At 35.3% G+C, this 24,605-nt stretch overlaps 1 long non-coding RNA gene across 1 annotated transcript in view; it reads right to left on the reverse strand.

Annotated features, from left to right (window-relative positions):
- Positions 1-24,605, reverse strand: part of LOC148128829 (uncharacterized) — an 82,952-nt gene that overhangs the window by 26,591 nt on the left and 31,756 nt on the right. The window lies entirely within an intron of this gene.

Consider the following 24,605-nt stretch of genomic DNA (forward strand, 5'->3'; position numbering starts at 1 on the left):
CTGCTATCTACTTTGATCGTGACCAGCAAGCCGGTCAATTTGCAATATTAGAAAGGTTTTCCATTCAAAAACAAGCAAAAGGTGACCTTAGCTTATCTCAAAAAGCTAATTAAAATCAGACTTTATCAGTGATTTCATGTAAAATCACCAGGAAATTCAAAGCAGTATATAAACTGGGAAGATAAATAAAAATTCCTGGAAAAAGGCAATGAGAAAACACTTCTGTTTTGTTGTCAAGATAACTTCATAACTATACAGTCAGCAGGAGCCGAACTCAACTCAAATAAAACTTCACTTCCAAAAGACAGGTTATTTTGAATTCTTCCTTTTCATAAATTGTTGCTTATCAAGACTTTTCCTAAGTCTGAAGGAAAATATGTGATATGTGTGAGAGATGAGGAGTCTGTTTAAGCAAAGCAGAAATGGGAGGGCATGAAATTCTACCTATAAAAGTAATATCAGATACAAACATCAGCCACAAAGAAGGAATCCATCCTCTAATCTTTTTAGAGACAATATTTGATTATAGAGATCAATATTTGATAAAACTGGAGAGACGAAGAAGAGAGTGTCTTCTGATTTCTACCTTTCAAGCAGGCTGGAGAAAAAGGGTCCAATGGTTTTCATGTTCTTCTGACTGACGTAAGAGCTACTCCGTTTGAGTTTGGCATTCTGATCAAAGTGATGCTTGACAGAGCTAAGGTACCACTGTTCAAACAACTGCTCTTGGACCCACCTGAGCCATTATGGTGCGATATGATAGCAACTTCATGGCAGAGAAGAGCAGAAGAAAAATATATTAGAGGATTACAAGATTGAAGGAGCAGAAGGTGCCTGTCACAAATTCTCTGGCAGGAACAGTGTCAGCTTCAGCTTAGCAAGTGGAACTAGCAAGCCTTCCTACATTTGTTATCTCCTGTTTACACCTGTCCCTGGACCAGCATGTTATACCAGCAGGTACAAAGTCATTATTACCTCCCTCAGAGTAAAAATAGTTTGGACTGATAGCTTTTGAAAATGACAAATAACACACAGTAACCTCCCTCTATTGTTAAAGGCTTAATATGGTGATGATAAGGAAGACTATGTGGAAAGGTATTCCAAGAAATGGAGTTAGTTAATTGAGCAGCAGAATTGCTTCAGATGTGGGAACTAAAAGGAAAGAAATTCCTCATTCCACTGATGTCTAGAAACTATAAAAATGGGAATATTTTCATCTTCCAACAGCTTTCCAGGCAGGAAAGGCAAGCTTTTTATTATGTCTAGAGACCACATTTAATATATTTGTGTGGAAAGAAGTCATGTTTCTCAAGGAGAAGCATTATGCATTGCCCAAGAATGACACATTATTTTAAAACTTGTACTGCAGTTTGTGTGTTTATTTAATTTATTTGCCACTCACCATAAGGCAATCAGGCAATTTTCATGAGTCTCCAAATGATGGGGATGATTCAAATGATTTTCATTTGAAGAAATCTAGGGGCAGGCATTTTGCCCTGTGAGTAATGGTTGCCCATTTCTCTATAAAACCATCTGGCATGGATAATAACTATGAAATTAGAGGCAACAGAACAAATGTGGCAAGAATCTGTTATCTTGGAAAACATATTCTACCAGCTTTTTATTTGGTTAAAAGTAATCCTTATTTAGTAGCCGTAATTTGGACTAGCAATTTGATCATCAAATGAAGTGGTTTCTAAGTAGTTGCCAAGTGAAACCATGATTATGCTTACTTCAGCTTTCCTTTGCTTACTTCAGCTTTCCTTTGCTTTTGCAAACCTGAAAAGGTTGTGAAAACCAGTATTAGCTGCAAAATTATATTTTCATCATCTGTGAAAGTTACTAAATGAAGCAGTTGCAAAACTGTCTGCAAAATAACCTGTATTCACATCTTCTATTATATTCTATTAATTTTTAATAGAACTTAGAGATTTGTAGTGGATGTTCAATCAGCAGTTGCTTACCCAACCACTTTTTTTGCATTTGTTTTGCATACTGATGCTTAAATTATTACTTTATCTTTATCTTTTTAATAATTCCATCACATGCTCTGTGTATGCCTGGTTTTGTTATAAGTATCCAAAAGAAACAATCTAGAGAAGCATTGTTTAGTGTTTCCACTTCTCTTGGTATACCTTGCCAAATGTACTGTATGTAATGAGAAAGTTTGAAAGCAATTTTTCTGCTCTTTTATCCATACTCCAATACATGAATGTCTGCGGATATACAGCATGACATTCTTAAAAGTACACATTTTGATATATGTGGTTTTTTTTTTTAAATTGTGGGGTTATGTAATATATAACTAGAAAGAGGAAGAGAGAAAGCACCTTCTTGTTCTTCCTTTCAACAAACTGGGAAAAAGTTAATCCAATTTCTCATGCTGTTCAACAACCATTTCTAGTTCTTTCATTTTTATGTAAGCAGTTGCAATAGAGTTAGAAAATAAGACAGTAGCATTCTGTATCATTTGAAAATTATTCAGAAGGAGTGCTTCATACTCGCAGGAGTACAGCACCTCTTGACTACTAATTAAGATGCTTGACTTTTTTCTTGGTTTCTATGGGATCCTGAGAATAGTACTGCCCCTTTAAGAGGCTCATTAACTTTAAATAATGGATTCCCTAATGTGTAAGCCTGTAAGCACTGATGGGGAATTCCACAGGTTAGTTCTTCAGTCTGTAAATAAATGCTTTCATTTGTTTGTTTTAAATCTCAAATCCCAGGCAACTTCAGTGAATAACTTCTGTTTTTGCTATATAACCATGATTGAACTATCTGTCAGTTATAGCAAACTGCAAATGTTCAACTCCATGTATAATTCAATGCAAATAAGCCCTGAAATCCACAGCAGCATGTGATTATGCTTTGCTATCTAGCTATTGTGAACTCTATCAGTAGAAATTGTTTTAAATATTATAAGGCTTAGACATAACTAGACATATCTTATACATATCTAGTGGTCTTCCAAAACAAACCAACAAACCATAAAGCTACCTCAAAAAAAAAAAAAAAAAAACCAACCCAAGATTGGTGCAGTAAAACGAGGGCATAGTATGAAATCGATGAGAATTCTCTCTGTATTTTTCTTTCCTATCTATAATCTGCCTTCTGGGCTACCTAACTGAGATTAATGATAATTAAGAAGACAGAAGTTTATACAGAAACAGCTGCCTGATTGGCCTTATGCATGGAGATAAAAGCAGGTTCTGACCAGTTCTGGAAAACTGGTAGCAGAAATTTTGAGTAGTTCGGAGAACCAGCAAATACCATCCTGATTGGAGATTTTACAGTATCCTTCCCTTGCCACGCACACCAAGTCACACCCACAGAACTGGTAGTAAAAAAAAAATGAATCCCATCACTGGATACAAGTGACTAGACAAGTGGCTAAATCTTTTGCCCCAGCTATCTGCCTATACTTATCCAATTCTGCCCCACTGTGCATAAGATGACTGTTTTTCTGCTGATAAATGATGCTCAGTGAAAAGATAAATTAAGTCAGTATAATGCACCAATTTCTTTTCCTAATTTGTCCTACATTGAAATTGTAAAGACCATAGACTTATTAGCTTCATGAGTGAGGTAGATTGTTGCTTGGCCATATGGGCATTTTGGTTTAAATTTGCATACTTTTCTGCAATCTCAAGGACTGAAGAAAAATTACTTAATCACTTAAATGAGAGATGGTTATAACCCCAAGATCTTTCTAATTAGGGATCAGGCTCTTTCAAGGTCTATGAGAAATTAGGAATTTGTTTTGTCACAGATTGTATTTCTTTATATTGGACTTCATCTGACCTTGGACCAATGGATCATTTACCCACTTTAAAGAAACATTTTCCAGAGCTCTTCACAATCACTTTAGAGTTTTACCAACTTGTATTTTCTGCAAACTTGGTCAGACACTGCCTATTCCTGAGACAAGATCATTTATAAGCAAGTGTAAAAATATTGGTTCCAACATAGATCCTTGAGGGATTCCACCTCTTTTTTTTTTTCTTATTGAGAAAATTGTCTATTAATTCCCACTTTTTGTTTTCTGCTTTTTAACCAGTTAGCAATCCATAAAAGAACAGACCATTCAGTTTATGAAGAGTATTTAATAAGAAATTTTATGAAATGTTCTTTTTAAAATCCATATATATAGTGCTTACAAATTCACCTTCCATCGTCTGCCATTGACAGTCTCAAAATAAGGTTGGTGAGAGAAGATGTATCCTTATCTAATTTTTAAGTAATGTCTGAGCTTTTTTAAAATTATTGTCTTATGTTTTGTGGCTTTGTTTCATCTATGTGTTTGTACAGAATTCCATAATGCTAACATAGATAGCACTATATTTTCTTCAAGCTGCAGGAATACCTTTTTCTGAGAGGTAATGGGAGATGATGCTTTAGGCTTGCTGAGATTTCCATAATGCATGTTTATCACTAGTTTATACAGCTTGCTTCATAATTATATTGCCTCTCATATGAACAAACAGATCTAACATCCTTTCTGAATTATTTAAATTGTTGTACATGTAATAAAATTGATAGAGCATGCTTATGGAAGCTGCTTACAGTTTATGGCTATGTCACACAAGATATTTCATTTTGTGACACTATAATAGTTAATCCAAATGTACAGCTGATTGTTATTTACCACAAATACTATGAAAGGATATATACAAATAAAGACAAGTAGTAAAGCCCCTCACAAAATATGGTATTATAAATTTCATGCATTTCAAATTCTCCTTTATTTAATACCAGCATCCAATAAACAGCTATTGTCAACAATAATGTAGTATTGCAATCTAAGTAAATGTCATTTCCATGGTAATAGAAGTTCTTGTACATTTGGCTGGTCTTGCTTCTCTATGGGGCAACTCATTTGAAGATATGTCAGGTTTAATTCATAAAATTCATAACATTGCAATAAATGTACAAACTAAAAAGGGAAATTCTAAAGCAAAATACAAAAACAAAGAACAATACTGATTTTGTTCTCTTTGGTTTTTAGGATTCATCATGTAATACATAAAAGATAAAAATGGGTAATGTTTATTTTTTCCATGGATGCTATAACCCTGGCACATGAATTTCAACCATGAGTATAAAAAGTAGAATTTTAAAAAGTGAATCATTGGATCATTTCAAACATATTTTTGCACACTATGAAATTGACTGTGCTGGATCACTTCAGATAATTTTTTTTCTTCATGGATATTTATCCATGTAGAAATTAAATTCCTTCATGTATGATGAAAGTATATATTCTTAATCTCTTCATACCTAGGTAATATCAGCTCTACCATTATTAAATTGCTAGTGCAGTTGAAGGAGAAAATTATAGAAATGCAACAAATGTTTAGAATTTAGGTTTACTGTTGGAAAGGTATTGTTTGCAGTATGTTTTGCTCACATGGCCAAAATATTCTGGAGTAACCTAAACAGAAAAATGCAATAAAGGAAGTAGGTGTTGAAGAAAAATATGGAATTTGGGAAAAAAATTAAAAGCCTACGTAAAATGTAACTAATGTTGATTACATATCACAAAGCATGATTCTTTTAATGTATGTTTTCTCTGTTATTTATCATTCAAGATGTTAATTTTATAGATATTGCAAAATTTGATGTTATTGAAAGCATTTTTTTTCAAAAAGATAGAGAAAGCATTCTTTTCATGAAAATGCAGTGGTTCACATGGAAAGCTGACTATTTCTTTAATGACATGTTTTTATAGCTGAAACACTGGAAGTTCCAATTGACAGAATTTCTGTTTCTATGGTTACCTTGATTGTTTTTAATAGCAAGGGGGAAAACGACTCGCTTTGACTGACAGCTTCCCTGAACCTCTGCTAATGTATAAATTTATCAAATAGCATGTTTGACTATTATCAAAAGTATCAATAGGTTAGCCATTAAAATACCTTGAGGAAAACAATTATGACAGTTTACAGTATTACAAAATGCACCTTCAAATTAAAAACAAAGTACATCTGTCTATCAATAATGACTAAATGTGTACTCCTAAACATATCTAACTTTTTCTATATTTTCTTCTGTTTTACTCTGCATATAAAAGGAAGTTTATAATTTTTATTAGCCAGTCATAGTATTCCTATGTGTCTCATTTGTTTATCACTACTTTTATTAAACAGATTGTTCTACTAACCTTGCAACCACACTAAGCTAATTTGAATCTCCACGTTTTGTTCTGCATTGGAAGAATGGGATGCAAAAAATGCATGGAGCCGTTGGCCACGGTGGTCAATGACTGAACCAAAAAGTACCAAAAGAAGTTCAAGATACTTTGATATGGTCAGACTAACATTTGGCTGCTTTGATTCAGGTATGGCCTAAGACCTGGTTGCATGGAGTATAAGAGTTTCCAGGGTTTCAGGAATGTCCACAAAGGAAGAGTAAAAAAAAAGTCAAGTTGGTAAACATGACTATGTGATCAAAGTTTCCATATATCACATATTTTACACAGAATTTTGTTAAAATGGGCATGATTTTTATTTATTTGTGTGTTTATTTCATTGGATTCAGTGGCTACCTGTAGAGATAACCCAACAAGTATAACTAGCTTACATCTCAAAAGTAAGAAACAATCAAATGAAGGTGGAAAACCATATATGTCTGTGGGAAAAAAAACCCAGTCCAACACATTACATAAATAAACAAACAAAACCCACCATAACAATAGCCCCTGAATTGGAGGTTGGGGAAACCAAGCCTCCGAAGTGAAACAAGTGCAGGGTGACAATGTGCTTTACATTTCTTAAACTATATTATCTATTCTACAAGCCTCACTGAAAAACACTGAGAAGGAAACCATCTCAGTTCAAGGGCAAATAGCAGAAGGGCTGTTCCAAAGTTTGCTGCTCAAGGGAACTTGATTGCAGCAAGATTTGATTTGGGTGCCATGTTTGCAGCTACTGAGGCACCACGTGAAATTGGGTTAGTGAGATTGAGCAAGAGCCTTGTGCTTGGAAGGGACATCTTCCCAAAGGTGGGGTGAATTAGATAGAGTTGGACTTCAGTTGGACTTCATCTCACTCTATTGGCTAAATACAAAATCAAAACGAAGAATATAAGCCCATATCATATAATGGAAGTAATGAAGTATTTAATTTGGTTATTGTTTCCAGGAGTAACAGTGAAGATATACTAATAAGGGAGAATATTTTTAGTTTAGGATTGATATGAGGGATTATTGCTTGTTTATGAGCTTTCTTGTTTCATTCAATGCACACATGATGTTACCTAGTTTGGCTAATGAAACATCTGCAAGAAAACAAGCAAGCTCAGAAGCCACCAAGGATCACTCATATGAATCCTGAGCAACACATATTCTTGTCACAGTGGGAGTTTCACAGCTTGGCAATGTCCAAGTGCCATCTTTCCAAAAGACAAGACATTAATTTCTTATCTCTATTGTTCATAATTTCTGTTGATGGCAGAAGCTTATTTATATTTTCTGCTTTCCCATTCCATCATATTAAGATGGAATTTTCTAGCCCCTATTCATTTAACTTTAATTCTCCCCTCTCCACATTTATTACTTTTGAACTGTGTAGACCAAAATGTTTCATACCTTACTGGTTTTATTTGAATAATAGAACCAAGTTTCATAGAACAAATATATGTTTTACTGAGTGTAGTTTTTCTAAACCCACTTCTGAATATACTGGAGATATTCATTCCTTTATTATTTCTTCAAGAAAAAAAATAGGGGAAGTCACCATCTCATTACAGAGCAATGGTTTGCTCATATAGAGAAGGTATGTGGCATTTGCCTAAAGTGCAAAGCTCAGATATTAATATTAGCCTGCTCAGTGAGCTGCAGAGTTGGCTGTAGACCATCAGCTAACTAATTAATGAAAGAAAGGGGAAGTGCAAAGAGTTCATTTCTAAGAATATTGAAAAGGTGCAAGTGGGGAGACAGAATTAAAAAGAGAAGATTGGATATAAAGTATTCCAATAAAGTGTACAGTGTTTGATGTACATTGAAAAATAAGTGTTGCATTAAGTTATTAAATTAGCAGTTTCTGACATTTTATATATATATATATATATATATATATATATATATATATATATATATATATATATATATATATATATATATATATATATGTTATGTCTCACCTATATTCACAAGTGAGAATACAAAGTTCCACAGTTCCAAACATTCAAACAAAACAGAAGCAGACTACAAAAGTGTTAATAATGCTATATTCCAGTCCTTGGCAGACTTCCCGGAATCTGTCTGGTAATTCAGAATGTCCATAAATTACAAAGGCCGCTCCACACGTATCCTTTCTACACATCAAACACTTTGCTTCCAAGCAAAGTTTGAGAATCATCACGCCTCCTTAAATCACCTGGATGGGCATGTCAGTCTCTCTAATCAATGTCTGGCTTGACGCCTCCCCTCAGCTTGACGTTTCAGTCTCCTCCTAGTTCTGGCATCAAGCCACGATCTGTCAGTTTCCCCACTCGAAGCCTCTGACTCATTTTGTGGATCAGTTGCTGGCATAAGCGAGGTCGAGGGTTCTGGAGAGGATCTCTCATCCTCCTGGCTCACATCTGTGTCCTCTAATAATTCAGACTCCACATTCACAGCAGGCTCCAGCCTTTCATCATCAGAGTCATCAGAGTCAAAACTCCCAGCAGGATCGATCCTTCCAGTCACAACATATATATCAAGTCACACCCCCACTAGCAGTTAAAAGGAAGAAGCAGCTGCAAGCTCACATCACTCTGAGAAGCACAGAGCTGAAGACACATGCCTGAAGATGATGAATGAGACTTCATCGAAACGTTGCCTAGATACTTCCAATCTTACGTGGGAGAAAACCTGAATAACCAAAGATCCATATATATATACATATACATATACATATACATACATATACATATACATATACATATACATATACATATACATATACATATACATATACATATACATATACATATACATATACATATACATATACATATACATATACATATATATATATATATATATATATATATATATATATATATATATATATATATATCACTTGTTAATTTAATCACACACACACACACACACACAAACATTATAAGTTTTTTAGTTGGTACAAGAACAAAATTTAGTATAATGATAGATGTGCATACCACTTTGGTTTTGCAGTGCTTCTTTCTCATAAGTTTGCCTTCTTGAATTTATGGTGAGGAATAAAGCAGCATCCGGAACTTCTAAGTAGATATGGTATGTGTTTGCTTTTGTTTTTTGTTTATAGTAAATTCTTCCTTCTTCCTCCTCCTCCTCCATATTTAGATTAGACCAATTAAAAATATAGTCCAGAATAAACTTAATTGTATATTATTTATCTGACTCCAAATGAAGGGAAGGAGAGAAGAAGGGTGTGGAAAGAAGAAAGACCAAATTGGGAAAAGATATGAGCAGAAAAAAAGAGATGGGTAGAACATAAGAGGGACATTATGAGAAAATGGCAGTCATCAGCCACTGGCTTTGGGAAGAACATTTGTTTCCAGCCTAAGTGTAAAAGATGACTAGTAATGTTGAAGAATAAAAAGGAACGTGATGGCCAAAGTATCTTTCCAAAGTAATTTTTTGATTTTGGTTTTCCTTTTCCAGCTTTAGGCTCTGCTTATTTGTCCTCTTACTGCTTCTGAAACTTTGCATTTTCTTCTGGAGGATATAGCTATGCTATATATTTCTACATTTCTGCCCTATACCTATTGATTGAGTTTTCAAATTCTTTGAAACATTGATAAAACTACAAAGCTCAGTGGTAGAAGAAAACCGTAATGTCACAAAAAAATAAACATTGAGGCAAAGTCGGTCTGACAACACAGTAGTACTAGACTTTTGAGACAATACTGATTTAATTTAGTTATTATTGATTCTTGCATTCATCTTTTGAATTCCCTTCTATAAATTATATTAAAGTGGTCAAATCCTTAGTTGTTTTACCACTACTTTATTAATATACGTGCTTGCTATCAATGTTTCCGTTTTGAAAACTGAACTGTCATAAAGATACATTCAAGTGAAGTTTTGTCTCTAAGGTAAGACAAATAATTTGATAATTCTGAAAAGGATAATAAGTAGGCTGAAATGTCTGGAGCATTTCATGGTGCTTACAGATTAAGATCTATTCTTAGCAAAAGGCTGTTATATAAAGTATTTATACTTTAGAATCAATAATGCATTCAAATATTGTTTTCAAGCACAAAGTAAAAGTCAGTATTCTCTGCATACATGCTTAAAGCATGTGCAAATGTCTCTAAACAAGCACTGTCAACTGTTGCTTTGAAACATAAGTAGATTAATAAGATTACAATTGTTTTTTCTTTGCCACAAATCTCACTAGGGGGATTATTCCTGGAGGCATTGCATCTGATTTCATAGAGTAGTAAGGATGCTGAAAGGATACTGTGGTACCTTATGCCCATCAGAAAAGGACAATAATTTGTTGCAGAGATTTAAAACATGCCCAGTACTTGCCAATACATTTAAAATTATCTTGGTGCCTGCTCATGGAGCCTTTAGTCACAACACAGGAGCAGCTGGTCATGTAAAGGCTGGTTAACTCTATTAGAAGCCTATTGTTCTCCATGGAGAACTGGCAATTTGTGTCTAAAAGAGTATGGTCCATTTGGTCCAACAGACAGGGAAGTATAAAAATGAGGCTGAGAAGCACAAATAGTTGCTAGTACCTGAAGTTTTTAGAATTATAAAAATACATTCTAAATGGATTTGATATGGGAAAGGTCATGGGGGGGGGGGGGGCAATATCTAACCCACATCACTAGAATTCAGTAAGAATTGGCAAATTATGAAAACTGATTTATTTTTTCCCTATTTTTCCAACCCTAAATTTGTCCCCTTGAGACCTGACTTCAGATTATCAGACAGGAAGCTGGCATTTGGACAACTGGATAATAAAATTGGAAGTCAGATTTGATGACAAATATATAAAGGATTTATAGAAAATTATTTAATCAATCCCAGGCAAGCTAAAAGATGCAGTGTCCTCTAAAATGTCAAAAACATAGTTCATAAAATGTTATGTTTTGCCAAACAAATACAAAATTATTACAGAATTGTAATTACACCTTTATCCAAACTCAAAAATGTGGAAAAATATTCAGCATATGATCGTCAAATGTGTTTTACTCATGTCAGTGTGTGTATGAGAGAGGGAGAGGGAGGGAGGGAGAGTAAAAAAAAACAAAGAATGATATTCCATGTTCACTCCAGCACTTGAAGAATGCAAAGCTCATTTATGAACGTAAGCATTTGGGAAAGTTGCATTTAGCAAAAATTATTATACCATTAATATTAGAAATTTAGCTCTGACTATTATTCCTGAAATGTGAATGAAGGATAAATGGAATAGGTTCACACACACACACACACACACACACACACACACAATTTTGAAATCACATTTTTTTAAAGAATTGAAAGAGGTGGGAGTAATTCCCTGCAGAAATACATACTTCAAGTACTTCAAAGGGTTGACATATTTTTTCACTATAAACGGACATCTGTAGTCTAAACTGGTGTAAGTAAGATGAGCATGGTTGTCATGTCAAATCTCAATAGGCTGTCTCTGCTCATGTTCTTGAGTTAAGAAATTCTGCTTGAGCAGAGTGAAACATAACCTTTAATATTACATTCTGTGGTACAAGCTTCAGTGACATGCACAGTGAGTCTTATCCCAGGATCTCAATGGATTTGGTACAAGACAGCCTTACTCCTTTTGTCAGCTGAGAGTCTCTCCCCAAAGGGAAAAGGAACTTTTTTTGTTATTCATTTTATATCTTATCAGAGGATAAAAGATACAAAACACTAATATACCCATCATATAGCTTGACTTTGGAACTCAGACAGCATGGAACCATTGTACCCTTTTTATTGCCACTGTAAGTCAAAACTATCCAAAAGTATTATGTCAGGAATTAAAAGAGGAATCTAAAAAAAAAAGAAAGAAAAGAAACCTGCAGTAGGAACTGTAGATGAACTTTTAAACAAAAGCAGTTAATAGACTTTGAGTAACAATTTCTTCTAAACAAAATAGATTAGTGCTTTAATGATCAAATTATCTCATTAAAAATAGTAATACTAGTATTTCTACCACACACCCATTCCAAAACATAGCCTTCAGTGACATGTCATAACTCTGAAATGAATTCCAAGAGGTGGGACAGTTGATACTAGTTGAAATTAGGAAATATTGGAGTCCATTAACCTCTCTTCAGTCTTCATTAAGGTATTTGAAAACACTGTTTATATGGATGAGTAAAATGTCACCAACTGCCAGCATCTACAGAGACAGGAGTCTGACCAAAATGATATACAGTAGCTTCCCCTGCTTTCAGTCCACAACATATATATTGTATTACTGTGGTTTGATTTATATTTATAGTTTTTCCTCTTCCAATTTTCACCTACCACAATAACATTGTGATATGACTTGAGCTGAGAAATCATTACTGGTTTACAGAGACTTGAACCAGAGGGTTCCCCCCCCCTAACTCTACTCAGAACTTAATCACCAAACCCTAAGTGCTCCTATTATCTCACTAATATCCACTATATATCTATTATATTATATATAGAGCCTGAGGTATAGCACTATGATAGAATAGGCAATGAGGGGGTCAGCCATTTGTAAGAATGCCCAAAGTTTCTGTTTTTCCTGCAACCAGTTCATTTGGGATGATGTTTTTAGCTCTTCTATTAATGTCTCTGTTCATCCAGAATCTATATAAGAGTATTTAGAGTTCTCAGTTCTTCAGCGGATTTGTCAACAAAATGGATTCCAGTGCTCATAATATAAATGCAGTGGCATAGTTAATTTAAGGGATTATGTGATGGAGACCAAAAACATCATTTAAAAAATCCACTCTTCCAATATTGACTGGATAATTATTATATATGACTTTTTATACCTGACTTTGCTAGACTTTTGAAAGATCTTGAAAACATGATTTTACCAAAGGGTACAAGGCCCAGGAATGTGGTACAGCAAGCATAGAACTGGACTAAGTGTTATTAGCAGATGTGATTACTTTGGCTAATTTTATGAATTGTTTATGATTATATGTTTTTTATTTTTATTGTTTTAAACTGTTGCATTATTGGTTGTTTTATATTGTTTATAAGACACCAAGAGTTATACATATATATAAAATTTGGATGGATGGAGATGATAGCAATCCTAAAATATTGTTTGTGTTAGACTTGTAGTGACAGTCACAACAGGTGGTGCAATGGTTAGAATACAGTATTGCAGGTAAACTCTTCCCATAGCCTGAAGTTCAATTCTGACCAGCTCAAGGTTGGATCAGCCTTCCATCTTTCTGAGATCAGTAAAATGAGAACTCGGATTATTAGGGACAATATGCTGATATTGTAAACCGTCAGAATGTGCTATGAAGCATTTTGTATAATGTTGGTATATATATCTAAGTGCTATTGCTATTTCATCCTACATACATCATCATTTAGACATTGTCTATTCACTGCAAGATAGAGGCCTCTTCCAACCTATATGATATAAGCTTTATTTTGCCAATTGAGCCTGTAATACTTGCTAATATCATCAATCCATCTTGTTTTAGGTCTTTCTCATGGATGCGTTTTATCAAGTGGGATCCATTCTATGACTGCCTTGGTCTACCTGCTATTGGTTCTTCTTGCTATGTGACCAACCCATTTCCATTTCAATGCTTTTAATTTGATGATATTGTATACTTTTCTTTATTCTGTAATCCACATGCAGGTCTTTCTACCTTGTCTTGTAATGCTGAGCATGTACTTTTCCATGGCTCTTTGTGACTTATAGCTTTTGTATTGATTATGAGGTTAATGTTCATATTTCACTGGCACATGTCAGGGCAGGTAGCATATACTGATTGAAAACTTTTATATTCAGGAATAGGATGAGATTTTTTCTTGAAAATTATCCTTAGCTTGCTGAATGTATATTAACCATATTTAACACACCATTCAATTTCTCGTATTATATCATCTTTCATTAAAATCTGTTGGCCAAGGTATATGTAGTGGTCTATTACATCCAGTTCTTTTCTAGATATTTTTTTTCTTTAGTTAATGTATTACCTGGCTCTTTATCAGGTTTGTTTTTAAGCCAAATGGATCTTCTGCTTTGTGCATCTTCTGGATGCTCTTCTGGATCTTATGACAAGAGAACAACATTATCTGCAAATCTTAAAAGATTTAAATAGGTGCCATTGATTTTTATTGCATCTTTTGCCCAGTCTAGTTTGTGAAATACTTCTTCAAGGCAGGCTGAGAAAAGATAGGTGACATTGTATTGCCTTGTCATACCCCTCATTCTATGCTGATTTCTAATTTAAGATCATTAAGGCAAATTATCACCACTGTTTTTTCATATATTGATTGCAGTAAGTTTATGTAAGCAGTTATCTATGCCTTGTTTGAGCAATGCATTAATTATTGCTTGCTGGAATACTGAGTCAAATGCCTTTTCAACCTGAATGTGATCCATTATGCTGTAGTCACTGCTGAATCCTGCTTGCTCCTTTGGCTGTGCATCATCTAATGTTTTCAATATTCTTTTACTATATTTATGACTTTTGCATAGAGCTGACAATCTGAGTATTATTTAATTTCTGTCTTATTTATGAATGAAATCAGGGGGTCTTTAAACCACTTTTGTAGCTTTTGAAAATGTTTCATAAATGTAGGGTTGGGTTTGTTTGTTTGTTTTTTCATTCTTCTGCAGCTGTGTCAGACAATATATAACCTACTATTTCAATTCCATGTGGAGCAATACTGAGGGAAGAGTTGAGTTGTATAATGGTGACACTAAGCAGCAGGCCAACAAGATTTAGTACCTTATGCCTCTTAGAGCTTTTGAGCTGGAAGAGTTAACATTGATTTGAGCTTTATTCACATTCTCAACTTCTTAACCATGATCAGCCTTGAGCCTTAACTGTTCTCTCTCTTGTGCTAATGAAATATTATATTTCTATTCTGGTCCTGCAAGCATGCCTAGAAATACAGTTCAGCTCTCAACACTCTGAATATGCATTCTTGGCACAAACCTAACTTAAATTCTACATGATTGGGCTAGACTTAAATCTCTTGCCAGTCAGTGAATGGGCTTCAGGCTAACATTTCCAGGTTCTGCTCCAAAAGCTTAGTGTATGGGGTATAAGTCTATAAGAACATAGATAATTTTTTCTTTGCCAGCCTCATTTTATGACTTGCCAATTTCAGTGGCAATGTCCCAGCCTGCTTCTACTAACACTGCCAAATAACTAATGTAAATTGTTGCCAGAAAACCATAACCCTGATATAAATGAGTCTGCCAAGGATGGGATGGGTAGTTTACAGAAAGAACAAGTTTGCCAAGCAGTTTGGCAAAGTCTTTTGGCACTTCTAAAAACCAATGAGCTAAGGCAGCAAGGATAGTTTGTGGTCAGTTTCCTGTATCCTGCCTATATGAGACCAGGCTTCACTATATTATTAAAAGATCCTTGCAGGCATTATCTACCTGGGCACCTTAGGAAACTCAGTAGTCAGAGGCAGCAAAGTACATTGCATCACAAGGGCAGGTTATAATTTTTCTGTAATATACCAAGCTTGACATCCAAAAGAGCAAGAAAAGCTTATTTTTAAGCTTTTAAAAACAAATTTCTCTAATCTTTATTTTTAAGCTGGTTAAAAAATATTGTTGCACTTGATCTGCTTAATAAACATTCATTTTTCTAAATAATTTGGAAATTGCTTCTTACCTGGACTAAAGAGAAATTTCCTAGCAATGAGCACAATTAGCCAATGGAATGACTTGTTTTCAGAAGTTGTGGTGCTCCTCGATTGGAGGCTTTTAAGAAGATACTGGATAACTACTTTTCTGGAATTGTATTGGATATCCTGTTGGAGCAGGAGGTTGGACTAGAATATCTCCAAAGTCCCTTCCAGCTCTGTTATTCTGTTATCCTTGCTATCTCTGCTTTAAAATGGATTCAGAATACATAATTGAAAGGGGAAAAATTGTAGTGAAATCCAGATCATATTCAGCTGCAATTTGCTAGATTTATTATTCTATGAGGCATCTAACCCTCTTGTTATCTTATTAAAAAGATTTCAAGACTTGGAAAAAGTTCAGAGAAAAGCAACTAAGATGATCAAAGGCCTAGAGACTAAAACATATGAAGAACAGCTGCAGAAGTTGGGTTTGGCTAGTCTAAAGAAAAGAAGAATTAGGGGATCACACGATAGCAGTATTTCAGTATTTGAGGGACTGCCACAAGGAAGAGGTGGTAAAATTATCCTCCAAAGCACCTGAAGGAAAGAAAAGAAACAATGGTTAAAACTAATCAAAGAGAGAAGCAACCTGGAATTAAGTTGAAACTTCCTAACAATGAGAACAATTAACTAGTGAAACATCTTGCCTCCAGAAATCACGGGTGCTCCATCACTGGATGTTTTTAAGAAGAGTCTTAGACAGTCACTTATTTGAAATAGTATAGGTTCTCCTGCTTGAACAGGGGACTGGACTAAAAGATCTCCAAGGTCCTTTCCTGCTCATTCATTCTATTGTATTCTACTATAATACTAAAAAAAGTTCATGTGTTCCCATTACAACATATGAAACAACAGGGGAAAAAACCCTCAATCTCTAAGTGACTAAGATGAAATTAGTTTGTCCAATCATTTGGAACTACAGACTCAAACTTGAACCATGGTTGTTTTAAATCTTCAATCTACAATGGCAATCACAATAGGGCTGATTTGTAAAAGACTTTTGATTAGGTTAGTGTTATGACTCCCCTTCAAATTCAAGCGAGCAAAACAAAAAGCAGCCGTCTCAGAAGTAATTCAAACAAAACAAAGTTCCACAAGATAACGGCTGGCATAAATCCCAATCCACAGCATAAATCTTTACTCTGTCCGGCAAACCTGTCGTGGCAATAAATCTCAAGCCTCAGAGCTTCTGCTGTAACGTCTTCGCTCTCAATTAGTCACTTTGCTTCTGGCGAATTCCACCAGGCCAGCTGTGTCCTTTTATACTTAAGCCACGTGCTAATTACCCTAATTATTGGCTCGCTCTTCTCTTTCTTTCTAACTGGGTTTGTCTCCTTAGTCGTCTCCTGTTCCTAACGTCTAACCATAAGTTTTCCAGATTCTCATCTCCGCTGGAAAACTCCCTCCTTCCTTCCCTGTCATCCATTCCCGGATGCTGATTAGATAAAGCACCAGAGGAGGTCGAAGGTTCTGACCACTCTAATATTTCAGGTCTGTCATCTCTTGTTACCTCCATCTCCTCATCCTGGTTACTATTCCAATCACTCAGCAATGCCGGTTCATATTTCTCTGCCATGTCTTCCTCACTTGAACTCATATCTGCCACAGGAGCAGAATCCAAACCCAGAGCCACAACAGGTTAGTATCTATAACACCTTTAAAGGCATTCAGCAAGTAACTTGGTGGTTCTCAAAATTAAATTGTGAAGTTGTTTTTAAAACTATTTTTTTTCAAAACCCAGCCCATCTCAAGACTGAGATACATAATCAATATAAAAAATAGGTTTTGTGAGGTTTCAAAGTATGGGAATCATTGTTTTTATAATGTTCATAGTATATAAAATAGAATAACAATACAGGTGAAGAGTGGAATAGTCTTGAAAGTAAGAGTTGTGCTGCCTGAAAGAACCAATAGTGCCATGGCATCATATACATTCATCCCTGTGGCAAATGGTCTCATGACTCTGCTCACATTCCTGTTTCCCCACTTCCTTTTCTACATCCATTTGCAGAAGAAGAAAACAGAGGTTTAATTGGTTGGCTTGGGTGAACATAATATAACCTATATAGTAAAGTATATTGTCTATTATACCCAGAGAAGTACTTTTATCATTCATTAGGCACTTCTAGCAAATAAAAGGCATTAAATACAATGAAAAAGAAGGAGAGAAAATTAGAGCAATATTAGTTGTTTGCAGTGCATTCTTGTGTGATCAAGACTGATGTTGAAAATGTGCTCCTCTGTTCTGCTGTGCCCGAATACTGAGAGGACAATATGAAAGGTTGACAATTAAAATAGCTATTGGAATTAACAACAGAGAAAGCAGTAATGTTCGAAGATTTTGATAACTGGACAATAGAATGATTTCAAGTAAAAGCAGCAGATCAAAAGCAATTTCTGACTGTTCTTCACAATGCCATTAATGCACTTTGTTCCATATTGATATATAGGACATTAGATAATCAGAACTGGAGCATTTTGTTGCACATAGACTTAAGGACCCATTATTGTTTAGGTGTAGCTTCCAACACATATGTAATATCTTGCCACCCATGAAAAAGGCATACATAAGTGATATAAGCCCAGTTGCCTTAAAGTACAAACAAGATGATGTACATATGAAGTAACTGATTAAAATTTCAGATTTCTGGACTGTAGTCAGTAATTACAATAATTGATATATCAGAAATAGGCAACTTTGTATCCACCTGATGTATCCTTTGACATTAGCTGCCTTGAGTGAGAGTGATGGAACCAAAATTCAAAACACCTGAAAGATATCAGATTGGTTATATCTGATATATAGCAGTGCAGATATATTACAACACAATACAACAGTGCCATTATTGTGGGAATCTGTCATATCTCCCTTTTGCAACTGAAGTTTGCAACTTTTCTGACACTTGGAAGCAAGTTCTACAGGAATTAAACACAAAATCAGTTTTGAAAGTTATTATTCATTAGAAATTGCCTTCTTAAATTTATTGTTAGTGGGAAATACCCTGTGTATTGATAAAACCATTAACACCATTGTCATCAAAAAGATTTTGCTATGCTAAAAAAACAACTAAATAACTTTATTAAAAAAAAATAAGACAGTGAAACAAAATGTTACACTGGATAGGCAATTTGGGTCACTTCAAATGTTACTAAATTACAATTCCAGAATTCTTTGGAAACACAATCTATAGTGAAAAATAGGACTTGTATTCATCAACATTTTCAAATTGTCTATCTATATATACACTGCTCAAAAAAATAAAGAGAACACAAAAATAAGACATCCTAGATCTGAATGAATGAAATATTCTTATTAAATACTTTGTTCATTACATAGTTGAATGTGCTGACAACAAAATCACACAAAAATTATCAATGGAAATCAAATTGAGAAACCCATGGAGGTCTGGATTTGGAGTTACACTCAAAATTAAAGTGGAAAAAAACACTACAGGCTGATCCAACTTTGATGTAATGTCCTTAAAACAAGTCAAAATGAGGCTCAGTAGTGTGTGTGGCCTCCATGTGCCTGTATGACCTCCCTACAATGCCTGGGCATGCTCCTGATGAGGTGGCGGATGGTCTCCTGAGGGATCTCCTCCCACACCTGGACTAAAGCATCCCCCAACTCCTGGACAGTCTGTGGTGCAACGTGGCATTGGTGGATGGAGCGAGACATGATGTCCCAGATGTGCTCAATTGGATTTAGGTCTGGTGAATGGGCGGGCCAGTCCATAGCATCAATGCCTTCATCTTGCAGGAACTACTAACACACTCCAGCCACATGAGGTCTACCATTATCGTGCATTAGGAGGAACCCAGGGCCAACCGCACCAGCATATGGTCTCACAAAGAGTCTGAAGATCTCATCTTGGGTACCTAATGGCAGTCAGGCTACCTCTGGTGAGCACATGGAGGGCTGTGCGGCCCCCTAAAGAAATGTCACCCCACACCATTACTGACCCACTGCCAAACCGGTCATGCTGGAGGATGTTGCAGGCAGCAGAATGTTCTCCACAGTGTCTCCAGACCCTGTCAGGTCTGTCACATGTGCTCAATGGGAACCTGCTTTCATCTGTGAAGAGCACAGGGCTCCAGTGGTAAATTTGCCAATCTTGGTGTTCTCTGGCAAATGCTAAATGTCTTGCACTGTGTTGGGATGTAAGCACAACCCCCACCTGTGGATGTCGAGTCCTCATACCACCCTCATGGAGTTTGTTTCTGACCGTTTGAGCAGCCACATGCACATTTGTGGTCCACTAGAGGTCATTTTGCAGGGCTCCGGCAGTGCTTCTCCTGTCTCTCCTTGCACAAAGGTGGAGGTAGCGGTCCTGATGCTGGGTTGTTGCCCTCCTACGGCCTCCTCCACGTCTCCTGATGTATTGGCCTGTCTTCTGATTGCACCTCCATGCTTTGGACACTACGCTGACAGACACAGCAAACCTTCTTGCCACAGCTCGCATTGATGTGCCATCTTGGATGAGCTGCACTACCTGAGCCACTTGTGTGGGTTGTAGACTCCGTCTCATGCTACCACTAGAGTGAAAGCACCGCTAGTATTCAAAAGTGACCAAACCATCAGCCAGAAAGCATAGGAACTGAGAAGTGGTCTGTGGTCACTACCTGCAGAACCACTCCTTTATTGGGGATGTCTTGCTAACTGCCTATGCTTTCTACCTGTTGTCTATTTCATTTGCACAATAGCATGTGAAATTGATTGTCAATCAGTGTTGCTACCTAAGTGGGCAGTTTGATTTCACAGAAGTGTGATTGACTTGGAGTTACATTGTGTTGTTTAAGTGTTCCCTTTATTTTTTTGAACAGTGTATATTTTTCCTTCAGGATATTCTGACATTGAAGCAATATAAACTTGTCCTATTACTGTTAGCTAAGTTCAATAATGGTTGGCTTGTTTGAAAAAATGCTTTAGATTGTTAGTCAGGACCCTACTCAATTTTCCCATTCTTTGTCTATCAACAGACAAAAATACCGTAGATGCCTCAGTCTTGCTCTCTGTGAGGTCAAATACACATATATCTTCCTGTGAAATCCCAAACAGATTTCAAACAGGTCAGTAGTGGATAAAATGCTAAGGATGTTTGGAATATAACTGGAATTGTTTCTTCATGAAATTTAATACTAGCCAATCTGAGCCATATCTCCATATTAAAATGATGGTGGGAATGCAGTTATCTTTAAAATTTCTCTCACACACAAATTTAATTCATTCCTTATTCAAAAACTATCAATATAATTTTTCAGGGTCTCCGAATATACATTTCTTATACATATTAGAATAACATGCAAGTTATTGGGCTCATCTTTGTCATATTGGACAGAATCCAATATTTAAGGACAAATCTGACATTGAAATCTTTTTCCCCCGTGTCTTTATTGACTTAGTATTTCTGTTTTCCATTATCAGGAAATTTTTGCCTTGGAAACTCTTCCAAGAAGATGTGCCAGGATTAGAATGAGAAGGGCTCAGGATTCTAAAAAGCCCCAAGTGCTTTTCCACAAATATAACTGAGGATAGGATTTAGACAAGCCATTTGGCAAGTCCACATGATTCTCTTTCCCTTGCATATAATGGGGGGAAGAACTGCAAAATGAAAGCTTTCATCCAGCTGGAGGGCAGCTAAGATATCATTTGAAGTAATTGACATATGGCACTATTGGAGCTCAGCACTCTATATTCAAATATAGCATAGGATCATAATGTACACTTTTCCCCACTCCTTTCAATCTAGTAGCAGAAGACTAAGTCTTTTGGTTCCTCTTAAAAAAAAATTTATTATTACTATTTTTTATACAATACTAAAATGATACAAATTCAAAAAAAAGGGTGAACAAAGAAAAGAAGAAAAAAGAAAAAGTGAAAGGAAAGGAAAAAGTATAAAGAAACTGCTTCTGATCTTTATAGCAGTGACAAATAAAATTACGTTTCTCTTCCCTCTCTAAAGTTACATTGTAATCCCATCCTTCCTGTTATGCAAATTTCTGAGAGAATCTTCACTTCTATTCATTGTCAGCTGTCCATTTTAAAAGTTTCATGATAGGGTCAAGATTGTATGAATAAAAATTTAACCAAAGAGCAAGTTTATAGTCCAGAGATAGATTTTCAAGGGGTTCATAAAAAGCATTCAGAGTTCAGTGAGCTTTATTGACTTACATTCTTGTGCTTAAACAAGTTTTAATGTGTCCATAAAATTAAAATTTTCAATACTTAGAATCCAAATTATTAAAATCAGGCTATGGCACACAGTTTTAAGATGCCAAAGAGCTGGTAGTTATTCTTCATGCTTTACACATTAAAAGAGCAATAAAATAAAATAAGAGGATTAGTTAATAGGATGCTTATCACATGTTCACAACTGGAAGGACAGACGTGAAAAATGAGTCATTCCAATTCTTCAGATTATGCTTCTGCTTTCTCTGTGCCCTAGTTCTTTCATTTCAGCATGGGAAAAGTTAGCATAACAAAAATTCATTTGAAATATGACTTTATTCCTTACTTAATTTAGCTCTGAAAGGCAAACTGTCAGTGAGTAAAATCAAATATAGGAGGACGGGTGAGAGCCTTCCAAAGCCACAAAAGAAAACCTGTGTGGTGAATTGGTGACATACTGGATTATGACCAGAAATGTCCAAATTCAAGACACCAGAGCATGGAAGCTCAGTGGTTGTCTGAGGTACCAGTCACTGTTGTTCTTGATCAAACTGTTGATCTTCCACACCCTAGGACTGTTGTGGAAGAAAAACCCAGAAAAGGGTACACTGTGGGAATCATCTTGAGCTCTAGGAAAAAAGATTGAACATAAATCTGAACAATCAAGCAACTGCATTAACTTTTTTTCCCCTCTGCTTCAGTGCCATTTGTCAAATATAGAGTCATCCAATGACAAATTATGAAGGAAACTTGGAAAATTGATGAAGCTGAGCATTTTATCATCCTCAAAAGAGAGAATTCTGCTAAATGTTTATAGCATTGCTAAGTTATGAAATAATGCTAGTTTATTGTAAATCCATTATAAGTAGCTTCCACTAGGAAAAAGAAAGATAATATGTATTGCTAGTAGCAATATGGGTGAAGAACAATCTCAATAAACTTCCAGTATTTTAAAGTCAGACAATTCAAATTCAGGTGTATAAAGTGCCCTTGAATTTTATTTGGATAAAACTGCTTTCTTTCTTTAAAACTGTAATATATAATCATATATTTTCAATTGTGAAAGACAAATATACAGTGTATCTCCAATTGCTAAATGGAGCAACAAGGAAAATATTCCAATAATCTTATCTAGTTTGAGACACTTGGAACTTTTAACTGGCTTATATTTCAGTTAAGATCAATGAAGAAATATCAGAATATAAAGAACTTATATTTTTGAATGATGCATCAGTAATAATCTGTATTTTAATTTAGCACAATCACATATTTTCTTCCTCCAATGAATCCAGAATCCTTAAAACATGGCAGATTAAAAAATGCACTTGGAACTCCATATTGAGGCCACAGATAGGGAAAGTTAGACCAAAGAAATAAATGGTTCTGGGATAAATACTAAATTTGATTTATTTTATATTTAATTAAAATTAAATTAAAGTGGTGTCTTCAGTAAGACTATTCCTGCTGCTTTTAATAGGTTTCTCTTTTTCTTACAGGTAAAATCACAATTTAATCATAAATTTTGGAAGGGTAATGAAAACCCCAATTTAGTGATTCAGAGGGCATAGGCAACTCTGCTGTACAAAGTTGCTATGCAGTAGTATCCTCCTTTTCAAGAAGATTAGTCATGAAGCATGTTAAGATAGATCTCACTATTTTGTTCTGTTTTTGCATAGTAGAAAACATTTGAGAAAAGCAGAAAACAAGCTCATTCTTGGGGGTCCAAACCCTAAACTCCTTCATAAATATAAATAGAAGTATAGATCTCATTTTCAAAACAAACCCCAAATACCTCAATTTTTATGGCAATAGAATGACAGAGTTGGAAGGGATCTTGAGGTTCTTTTAGTCCAACCTTTTGCTCAACCTTAGGGAGTAAGCTATGGTATAAATGTGTTTCTAGCTCAGTTTCAGTAAATGAACATTTGTTTGTTTATTATGAAGAATAATAAATAAATTAACAAATATGCCTAGCTAGCATTAAAAGAGACAGTAGAGGGGTGTTAAAACAGGTAAGTGACAAAATGAATCAGATGGTTTATAACAGCATCTAATATCAGGTCCACAAATGAAGGTCCAGTTACACTGATTTATTGCTAATCATGCCTACATACAGGAATATCGTCAACAATCAATTAGCATCTGCTTGGAGCTAAATAAGGATTAACAGAATTCAAGGGAAGTTGGGCTCAGTTCACTGGTGATTACCTAAGTGGACCTCTCTTTTAATTCTTCTCCCAGGTTCTGCCAGTCCTTCTCCTATATCTAATTTCCAATAACTTTATCTTGCAAAGATGGAATCCATGCTATGTGTTCTGAAATAATAATCACCACTATATTTTAAATAAAAAACAAAATGTATCTAAGCTACAATTCTGTTCTGAAGATTGCACAGTGAAAAATAAAATTGTGGCTTTCTCTGATATAGATGGAGCCCCAGCTGTACATATTTGCTCCTATTTTATCTTATTTCGGCTCATTGACTCTTTTTTCTCTTGTTGCCGATGTGAGCTCTCAGCAGCAATCACCAGATTGTCCATACATCTTCTGTACTGATTCAGTCAGTGAACTATAACCCTGCAACAGGGCTGTAATGTTTCTAGCACCCAGGATACTAGT

The sequence above is a fragment of the Notechis scutatus genome, chromosome Z (assembly GCF_049901735.1).
Source record: "Notechis scutatus isolate UNSWTSFEM ecotype Mainland chromosome Z, rNotScu1.2, whole genome shotgun sequence".
Lineage (NCBI taxonomy): Eukaryota > Metazoa > Chordata > Lepidosauria > Squamata > Elapidae > Notechis > Notechis scutatus.